The sequence below is a fragment of the Ictidomys tridecemlineatus genome, chromosome 12 (assembly GCF_052094955.1).
Source record: "Ictidomys tridecemlineatus isolate mIctTri1 chromosome 12, mIctTri1.hap1, whole genome shotgun sequence".
Classification (NCBI taxonomy): domain Eukaryota; kingdom Metazoa; phylum Chordata; class Mammalia; order Rodentia; family Sciuridae; genus Ictidomys; species Ictidomys tridecemlineatus.
Window position 1 is genome coordinate 17,704,772 of NC_135488.1, and position 9,984 is coordinate 17,714,755.

Consider the following 9,984-nt stretch of genomic DNA (forward strand, 5'->3'; position numbering starts at 1 on the left):
GTTTGTTTTATTTATTCTAAATTTATTACATATGATAGCAGAATGTAATTTAATTCATATTATACAAATAGAGTACAATTTTTCATGTCTCTGATTTGCACAGCATGCTCGCTCTGCTTAAAAGGCTGTCTTTGCCTCCTGGTAGACTGTCTCTGCCTCCTGGTTTTCTTAATTAATATTGATTATCCTTTTTTGTCTTCCCTAACTCTGAGGCTGAGTTTTAGATTAGTAGGTGATAGGGAAAGCAGAATGGGAAAAGGATTTAGGGAAATTAGCCTGAAGTACTGGGGCTAAGGGAGTTCAGATTTTATTTTGTTGGTAGTAGAAAACCTGTGTCAAATGTGGCTGATGGCTAATGGTCAAGTAAGATGAGAGGACTGAAAGTTGGTCATTGGATTTAGCAGTGTGGAGTTATTTGGGGACCTGTTGGGAAGTTTTAATATAGTGAAAGCAGCAAACACAGTCAGAAAGAAAATTCAGATTATATTTTAAGCAAGTGTGAGAAACAGGAATGTTGGAATGAAGTTTGCTGAAAGAATGGGATATGTGGAAAGAAAAGTGGAAAACTATAGTGGGCAGGATTAAAAAATCAGAGATTTGAAAAAAAGAATACCTGACCATCTTAAATAACTAATAACAATTTTTGGTGCTGTCACTATCTTATCTTTTATTTCCTACCGAATTTTGAAACAAAAGACAAAGGTGATAGGGCAGATATTTTAGTTCAGTGATTTATTTTCTTTTGAAGGGTGACAAGATGGCTATATAAGAAATGGGAAAGGAACTGTTTTACTTCTCTGCTCCTGAGAATTTGCCCTATCAGCAAAGCCCTTTTAGTTTTACTCTTCCTTTTCTTACTCATTATCAAAGATGAAAAAGTAGTTCAGGTGTGATGAGGGAACAAGGTAAATCCTGATCTTCTGTCCAGAAAAAATAAAGTGACTTTGTGGTGGAACTGGATCAGCATTCAAACATTAATCTTCCAGATCTCTGAAGTCATCTCCATTAAAGAAAAATAATGTAATGTGGTGTTTTGCTTCAGTCTGAGAAGTTTTTACTTTTTAGTGCATTTTGCTAAAACATGTGTCAACACTTGCTATTAAAGCAAGAACAATCCAGGAGACTTTGTTAAAGAGTTTACACTGAATACTGATCAGTCATCCTGGTTCCTTCCAGGCTCACGAAGAAACCATGGGATGAACCAACAGCCAATTCATAACTGGTTACAAGGTTAAGGCAATTGGGTAGTACTTCATATTCTTTTAATTTTGCTCATTCAAATGCAAAGTCCCAAAATAGGCAAATCATATAATTGTGGAATATTGAGAGACCCTTGAGTCAGTCACAAATGAATAAAGTATGTAGAAATTGTGAGATAGATAGGAAATGGCTGTGTCAGTAGAAAGTGAAGTAGTTGGTTTTAAAACATCAGAAGAACAAGGACCAGAGGTGTAGTCTGGTGGCAGAGTACTTGTGTAGCTTGTAAGAGGTGCTAGCTTCGATCTCCAGCACTGCAAAAAAGAAAAGTACAAAAATAGAGATGCTATGTCCACATAATAGAAGGGAAGCAATAAACTCCTGACAATAAAACAGTGATTATAGTAGTAAGACTGCAATCATTATAATCAGATTATTCTATAGCTTCTGATTTTTATATATTCTTTCTTTGATTATGCTTATCTTTATAAGAACCCCTCTTCCCATCTAAAAGAGCCTATCTGAAGCTGAGTATAAAATTTAAACTAATCAGATACATAAATGAGTACTTAAAAATGTTTCCTTTCTTCAACTTGTACAAAAGAAAAATGCCACAGAGTACTTTTAACAGATTATAGTGAAACACCTAAAATTTATTTGAAGGTGATTTATTATTAAGGGATAAATTCTGTTATACAAACTGAAGTACAGATTTATTAATATTTTTAGTTACACATGGACACAATCTATTTATTTTTATGTGGTGCTGGGGATCAAACCCAGTGCCTCACATGTACAAGGCAAATGCTCTGCCACTGAGCCAACACCCCAGCCCTGAAGTACAGATTTATTTAGAAAGTAATACCCTCTGCACTTTGATGATATTAAAATCAAGGAATGAAATATTTTTCTGGATTTAAACTTTTAAGAACAAATTAAGTGGTCATGATGAATTTAATCCATCCCCAGCCTCCTTCCCCAAAAGCGTGAAACCTGGACAAAATAAATTGAAGCAGTGATTTTTTTTTTTTAGACAGTGGATAACAGCACTACACACAGTGATCCCTGAAAGACTAAAAATCAGGTGCAGTTTTCAGTTACCTAACCCCCTCAGCAAAGGTAGAGAATGATGGCCTTAACAAGTTGAAGAGACAGACTTCAGAATTTATGGAAACGGAGGTAGCTGGAGTTTGCAGAGGAAAAGAAAAGTTCCAGCTGACACAATGTAGACAAATAATGTTAAAAGTGTGTGTGTGTGCATAGAAGTCTTTTTACTTTTTCTTAATGTAGGCATAGAGTGAGACTATAAAACCGCACAAAGAGTGGCCAAATTAATGTGACCTGACGTACATCGGGGGTCATAGATGAGTGGTAGGTATTTGAGCTTTTACTAACCAGAGGGGAAAAGTTCTTGTTGATCACTCAGGGCATTTAGTGAAAACTCCCAAAGAGCCTTGGGCCTTGCTGGGGGAGGGTGGGGCTAAACTAGAGTAATAATAGAATGTTGTAAATGATTTTATGCTGATATTAATTTAACAACTGGGATGAGTTTAAGAAATCCTTGGAAGTTAATGCAAGAAACAAAATCAAGAATATAAATAGTGCTATATATTAAAGATACTTAATTTATAATTGAAAACTCCAGGCCCTAATAGCTTCTCTGGTGAATTCTTTTCAACATTTAAGGAACAAGTAATACCTGTCTTAAATTCTTTAAAAATACACACACATACAAATACACACACGTATGGGGAATTCTTCCCAACTCATTCCATGAGGCCAACATGATTAGTCTAATACCAGAAGCAACACAAAATTCACAAGAAAATTAAAAAATAATGTCTCTTGACCACAGACCCAAAAATAGTTTACAAAATATTAACTTTCAGGAATATACTAAAAGGGTGATATACTGTGACCAAATGTTCTTCATCCCAAGAATTCAAAGGTTCCAAGTTTGATTTAACATTGAAAAATCAATGTAATTCACCTTATAAGTTGAATAAAAAAGACCTATATGATTGTATAAGTACAAATAGAGAAACTGGAAGAAATTCAACATCCCCATTAATGATTTAAAACTCTCAGGCAAACAAAGAATTTCAAGGGAAATTTCCTCAGCCTGAGGACAGTCAACTACCAAAAAATCCTTCAGACAACTTAAAGGTATAGATTGAATGTTTTTTACTTAATATTAGGAGCCATCGCAAAGATGTTTTCTCTCTTCACTTCTATCAACATTGTACTGTAAAGGAGCAAGCCAGTGCAGTAAGCCAGGCAGGCAAAGGCATACATTGGAAAGGAAAATAAAACTGGTTTGTGGTCTTTCTGGATGTAGATAATTCTATGGAACCTATTTTAAAAAAAACTAGTAGAACTGATAACAGAGAGGCTAGCAGGAACATAACAAGTTAATACACACATCAGTATAGAAGTATCTTTTTAAAAATTATTTTATTATCATTATTATTAGATTGGGAATTAGACCCAGAGGTTTTTTTTTTTTTTTTTTTTTTTTTTTTTACCACTGAGTGACATACCCAATCCTTTATCTTAAAATTTGAGACAAAGTCTTGCTGATGATCCCAAACTTGAGGTCCTTTTCCCTCCCTCTCCTGAGTCATTGGGATTCCAGGTGTGTGCCCAGGAAGTATCTGTCTCATGAACAATTGAAAATAGAAATAAAGCAATATCATTTATAATAGTATTTAGAAAACCAAGAAATGCTTAGAGGTTTACTTAACAAAAATTGGACAAGACCTATAACATTAAAAACTACAAAATATTTTTGAGAAAAAACTTGAAGATCCTAAATAAATACAGTACTACACTTAGGTGTCTTTCAGTAGATGAATGGATAAAAATAATGTGGTGTATATATTCAATGGAATATTACTCAGTTTTAAAGAAGAATGAAATTATGGCATTTGTGGGTAAATGGATGGAGTTGGAGAATATCACATTAAATAAAATAAGTCAATCCCAAAAAACCAAAGGGCGAATGTTTTTTCTAATGTGTGGATCCTAATTCACAGGGGTGTGTGTGTTTGGGGGGGGGGGTGAAACATAGACAAGAGGATAGAGTTACCTCAGATTAGATAGAGGGAAGGGGAGAGGATGTGGGGATAAGACAAATAGTTGAATGAAACAGACTGCATGACCAATGTGAAATTATATCCCATCTGTGTATGATATATCAAAGTGTATTCTACTGTGATGTGTAACTAATTAAAACAAATTTAAAAAGTCAACCTCCCCCCCCACCTCTTGGCACTGGGGATTGAACCCAGAGATGCTTTACCACTGAGCTACATCCTCAGTCCTCATTATTTTATTTATTTATTTTTAAATTTTGAGACAGGGTCTCACTAAGTTTCTGAGGATCTCACTGAATTGCTAAGGCTGGTCTCAAACTTGTGATCCTTCTGCTTTAACCTCCCAAAGCACTGGAATTCTATTGTGCACCACCATGATCGGCAAGATATCAAATTGATCTGTAGAGTTAGTCCCAGCAGCCTTTTTTTTTTTTTTTAAGAAATTGACACTCCGATAGTAAAATTTGTATAGTAATACATAGACTCTACTTCATGGTTTGGCAGACTACTACTTGCAAGCCAAACTGGCTCACTGTCTATTTTTTGGAAATTGTGTCATTGCAACACTGCCACACTTAATGTATTTGTGTATTGTGCATAGATGCTTTTGCAATAATGTGGCAGAGTCAAGTAGTTGTTACAGAGACCAACATGGTCTACAAAACTTAAAACACTGTCCGGCCTTTTACAGCAAAAATTTGCAGACCCCTGGCCTAGAGTATCCAAAGCAAATTTGAAAAACAAAAAAATGGAGGGCTTATTTAATTTCAAGACTTACTCTAAAGCTACAGTAATGAAAAGAGTGAAATAATTGATCATAGGCATAGAACAGGGAAACAGACCATAGAAATAGTCTTAAACAAATGTGGTAAATTGATTTTGACAAAGGTACCAAGGTAATTCAGTGGGATATAGTTAATTTTTTTCACAAATAGTAGTTAGGAACACTGGATGTCAAATTTGGAGAAATTGAAACTCATACTTGACTTTACAGAATAATCAAAAGTTAGCTTAAAATAACCTGATAGTCTTGATGTAAGAGGCTAGAATTCTAGTGAAAACATAAGAGAAAATCTTCTACTAAAGAATTCTCAGGACGTATAAACCACAAACCATAAAATTAAAAATTCTTAATTGGATTTTATCAAAATTTAAAAAACACATACAAGGGCCTGTGGCTATAGCTCAGTTGTAGAATGCTTGCCTAGCATGTGTGAGGCACTGGGTTTGATCCTCAGCACCACATAAAAGTAAATAAAATAAAGACATTCTGTCCATCTACAACTACCAAAAAAATTTTAAAAAAACACGTACAAGGATACCATTAGAATAATGCAAAGGCAACATATATTCTGAGAGGAAATAGAATAATATATGTATATCTGACAAAGAACATGATTCCAGAATATATAAAGACTATAGAGTGTTATAATAGCAAATATTTTTGTTTCCAGTACACAACCCAATTAAAGGACCAGTTTAAATATATATGTTACCAAAGTAGATATGGTTAGCAAAGTAGAAAATAAGCATGAAAACATGCTCAATATCAGGTGCTTAGTCATTAGGGGAAAGTGAATTAAAACCATAGAGAGATCAAGAGATCTCGATTCACACTTATTAGAATAATTTAAAATTTTTGACATAAACAAGTGTTAAGAATGTGGAACAGGGGCTGGGGATGTGGCTCAAGCGGTAGCATACTTGCCTGGCATGCATATGGCCCGGGTTCAATCCTCAGCAACACATACAAACAAAGATGTTGTGTCTGCCGAAAAACTAAAAAATAAATATTAAAATATTCTCTCTCTCTCTCTCTCTCTCTCTCTCTCTCTCTCTCTCTCTCTCTCTCTCAAAAAAAAAAATGTGGAACAACTGGAATTCTCATTTTGTTGGTGAGAATGCAAAATGTTAAGGCCACTTTGGAAACATTTTGTCATTTCTCCTAAGATTGTACTTCCATACAGGCCAGCAGTTCCACACCTTGGTAATTACTCAGATGAAATGAAAGCTTATTATGTTCACAGAAAACCCTGCAGGCATATGCTGATAGTGGCTCTATGTGTGATTTTCAAAAATTGGAAACAACTCAAATGTCTCTCTATTGGGGAATGAATAAACAGTAGTATGTGCATACAGTAGTATGTGCATACAGTAGTATGTGCATACAGTGGCATAGTACTCATTCGTAAAGGAATGAACTGTTGACATTTGCAGAAACATGCCTGCATCTCAGATACATTAAGCTAGGTGAAGGAAACCAGAATCAAAAAGCTGAATATCATATGATTCTATTTGTATGGTATCTGGAAAAGATACAGCTATAAGAACAGGAAATAGATCAGTGGTTCTCTGGGCTTGTAAGGAGAGTACAGAGGGGAATAGGAGAATCCTGGGAGGTGATGCAATTGCTCTTTATTGACATTGATGTAGCCAATGTACAATTGTATGCATCTGTCAAAACTTGCAGACCTGAGCCAGACATGGTGGCACACATCTATAATCCCAACTACTTGAGAGGTTGAGGCATGAGGATTGCAAGTTTGAGGCCAACCTGAGCAATTTAATGAGACCCTAACTCAATTTTTTTAAATGGCTGGGGGTTGTAACAGTGGGAAAACACTTGTCAAGCATGTGCGAGGCCCTGGGTTTAGTCTCCAGGACCACCACCACCAAAAAAAAAAAAAAAAAAAGTGCATACCTGAATAACCTGTATATTAATAAGGGTGACTTTAAATTATGTAAGTTAAATCCTGGTTTTTAAATAGGATTTTTAGAAAGTGAGAAACTGATCCTTGAAGCATTGCAAATGTAAGAGATTCCTCATCATATCTTAGTAATTAATGTGCATGCTTACTTAGTTTACCATTGAAACTAACCTAAGTGAAGAAATAGTATATTTTAGAAGATAGGATGTTGTTTAACTGCTTTTTGCTGACTTTGGCAAATAAAGAGAGATTAAAGATGATGTGCCATTATTCAGTACCTGACTGTAATTTGTATCAGTGAATTGGTTAGCGTTAATATGTAGTTCATATGATTTTTATAATATCAGTTCAGCCAGATGCATTTTATGATGTCATATACCTTTTGATATCAATAGATTTCCATTGCCAGAGCTTGGAAATGTAAAACATAGCTATACAGAATATTTGGATTCTATCCAAATCCATGTAGTTATATGACAAGTTTTTGACAGAAAAAAAGAAGTATTGTTGAGGACGTAAAGCAACTGAAATTCACATTGATTACTGGTGAGATGCAAAATGGTATAGACAATATGGAAAATAGTTTAATAGCTTTTTGTGGTAAAAGTAGGCATAACTTTATATTACATGATCAAACAGTTCTATTCCTAGATATTGCTGGTGGTGGTGGTGAAGAGAATGACTCATGTTCACCCCACCCCTGAAGACTTACTGGAATGTTTATAGTAGCTTCATTTGTAATAGCCTCAGACTGGAACATCTCGAAAAACCTATCAACAAGTGAATGTGGTTATAGGCAAGTGATGGGATTCTACATAGCAATAAAAATTAACAAACTACTGATACATTGCAATGATATGGAAGTATCTCAGACAGGATTTAATGAAAAAGCTAAATACAAAATACATATGATTTTATTTAGGTAAGACCCTAGAAAAGATAAATCTATAGTTAGAAAAAACAGATCATGATTGCCTAGGGCTGAGGTTATGGATTGAAGTTAGGATTTGCGTGGAGAAGGGTACAACTGAACCTTTTGGGATGATCAGAATATTCTGTATTGTGAATATAGTATATAATTTTACACATTTGCCAAAACTCATTGAATCTTATGCTTAAAATGCTTGCCTGTTATTGTATGTAAATTATATCTTCAAAGTTGATTTTTTTTATTTTTTAAAGAATTTTAGATAAAAACTTTATGACAGTGTCAGGACAGATTTCCATGATTTTTAAATAAGTTCATGTTTAAAAAAATCTTCAGAATAGCAGTAATAAATAAGATTGAGAGTTAAAACATTGTTTTCCAGCAAATATTCATACACATATCAGAATAAAATAGTTTGCCTATGATTTTAAGGTTTAAATTTTACAACTTAATATTTTATGGAGGGCTGGAGTTGTAGCGCAGTGGTAGAGCAATTGCCTTGTATGTGTGAGGCACTGGGTTCGATTCCCAGCACCATATATAAATAAGCAAATACAGTAAAAGTCCATCAACAACTAAAAAACTTAAAAAGAAAAGAATATTTTATGATTATATAAACACTTTGAGGGAAGTTTGAAATCTTTGTTGTTATGCTATTGAATCCTGATATCTGGAGCCTGGAAATGTAGCTGAAAGATAGTGTGCTTGCCTAGTATGCACAGGATTGTTCTGGATTTGACCTCAAGCACAAGGAAGGCAAGAGAAGAGCTGATATGTCCTTATGATATGTTGAAAAGAGACTTTAGGTTTATACAATATTTGAGTAACACTATCTAGGACCCAAGTGCCTTATGTCTTCCTGCCCTTCCATTCTCAATATATTGGTATGTTACCTCTGCTAGGTACTTGAGGTCTCTGGATGGCAGCCCCAGATATGGGCATTCATATTTGTGAATGTAACATCTGTGCAAGAAAAATGGAAAGTAAGGAAAACTTTCTAGAAACCTGTGTTCATGGCTCAACAAGCAAACTGTCAAGGGAAGGAGACTTCCTGAGTGGCTTAAGTCAATCATTAGGGCTAGAAAGGTGTCAAGCCTCCTCTGAATGACTTGGCAAATGAAAGGAGGGTAAATAAAGTCAGGGTTCTTCTATCCGAAAACTGGGAGAATGATTGTTCAGTAACCAAATGTCTGTTGTATCAGATTACATTAAGACTGTGAAGGAGAGGCTCAGTAAATTATACAAAGAAATTATAGAAGCCATCTTGATAGTAAATGTATGTTCTCAGCTGATGAAGATGTAGTCCAATAATTATCCATATTTTTATGACCTAGTCATTATTGTATTCTTCAGTATACTGTAATCTATCCTATGTCTTCATGACATTAAGAAATGTTCCAGCTGGGTACAGTGCCACAGGCCTGGTAATCTCAGCCAAGGCAAGAGGATGCTAAAGCAAGAGTATCATAAGTTCAAGACCAACCTAGGTAACTTAGTGAGACTGTCTCAAAATAAGAAAGTACTGGAGATAAAAGTCAGTGGTCAACTTTCTGGCACCAGGTTCTATCTCCGTTGGTGGGGAGGGATTGGCAGAGATTCCTGAGACTGGGAGTATGGTTCAGTGGTAGAATACTTACCTGGCCAGCTAAACTGGAGGGTCCTGAATTTGATTCTCAGCTCTTTGAAAATAAACACTAAAGCCCCTATCAGGCTTCTAATTTCTAATCAGCTAACCTTTAAAAATCAGTTTAAATGTCACTTCATTTTGGTCTTTAAACACTGTTAGTCATTTTTATCTGGAGAGTCTGTGTCTTTATTCCCTCTATACTATTCTACTTATTAGCACTTGTTAAAAAATTACAATGTACTTCACCTGAAAATAGTTACATAATTACCTACATTTAATACATTAACATTTTTCACTATTTGTTTATGTTTATTTTAGGATAAAAATGTTATGGTTGAAGCTCTTTCCCACCCAACTCATGTCATTGTATTAAGCTTATGATTATCTTTTTCAATATGGAAATATTAACAGCTGTAATTGCTGCTTATC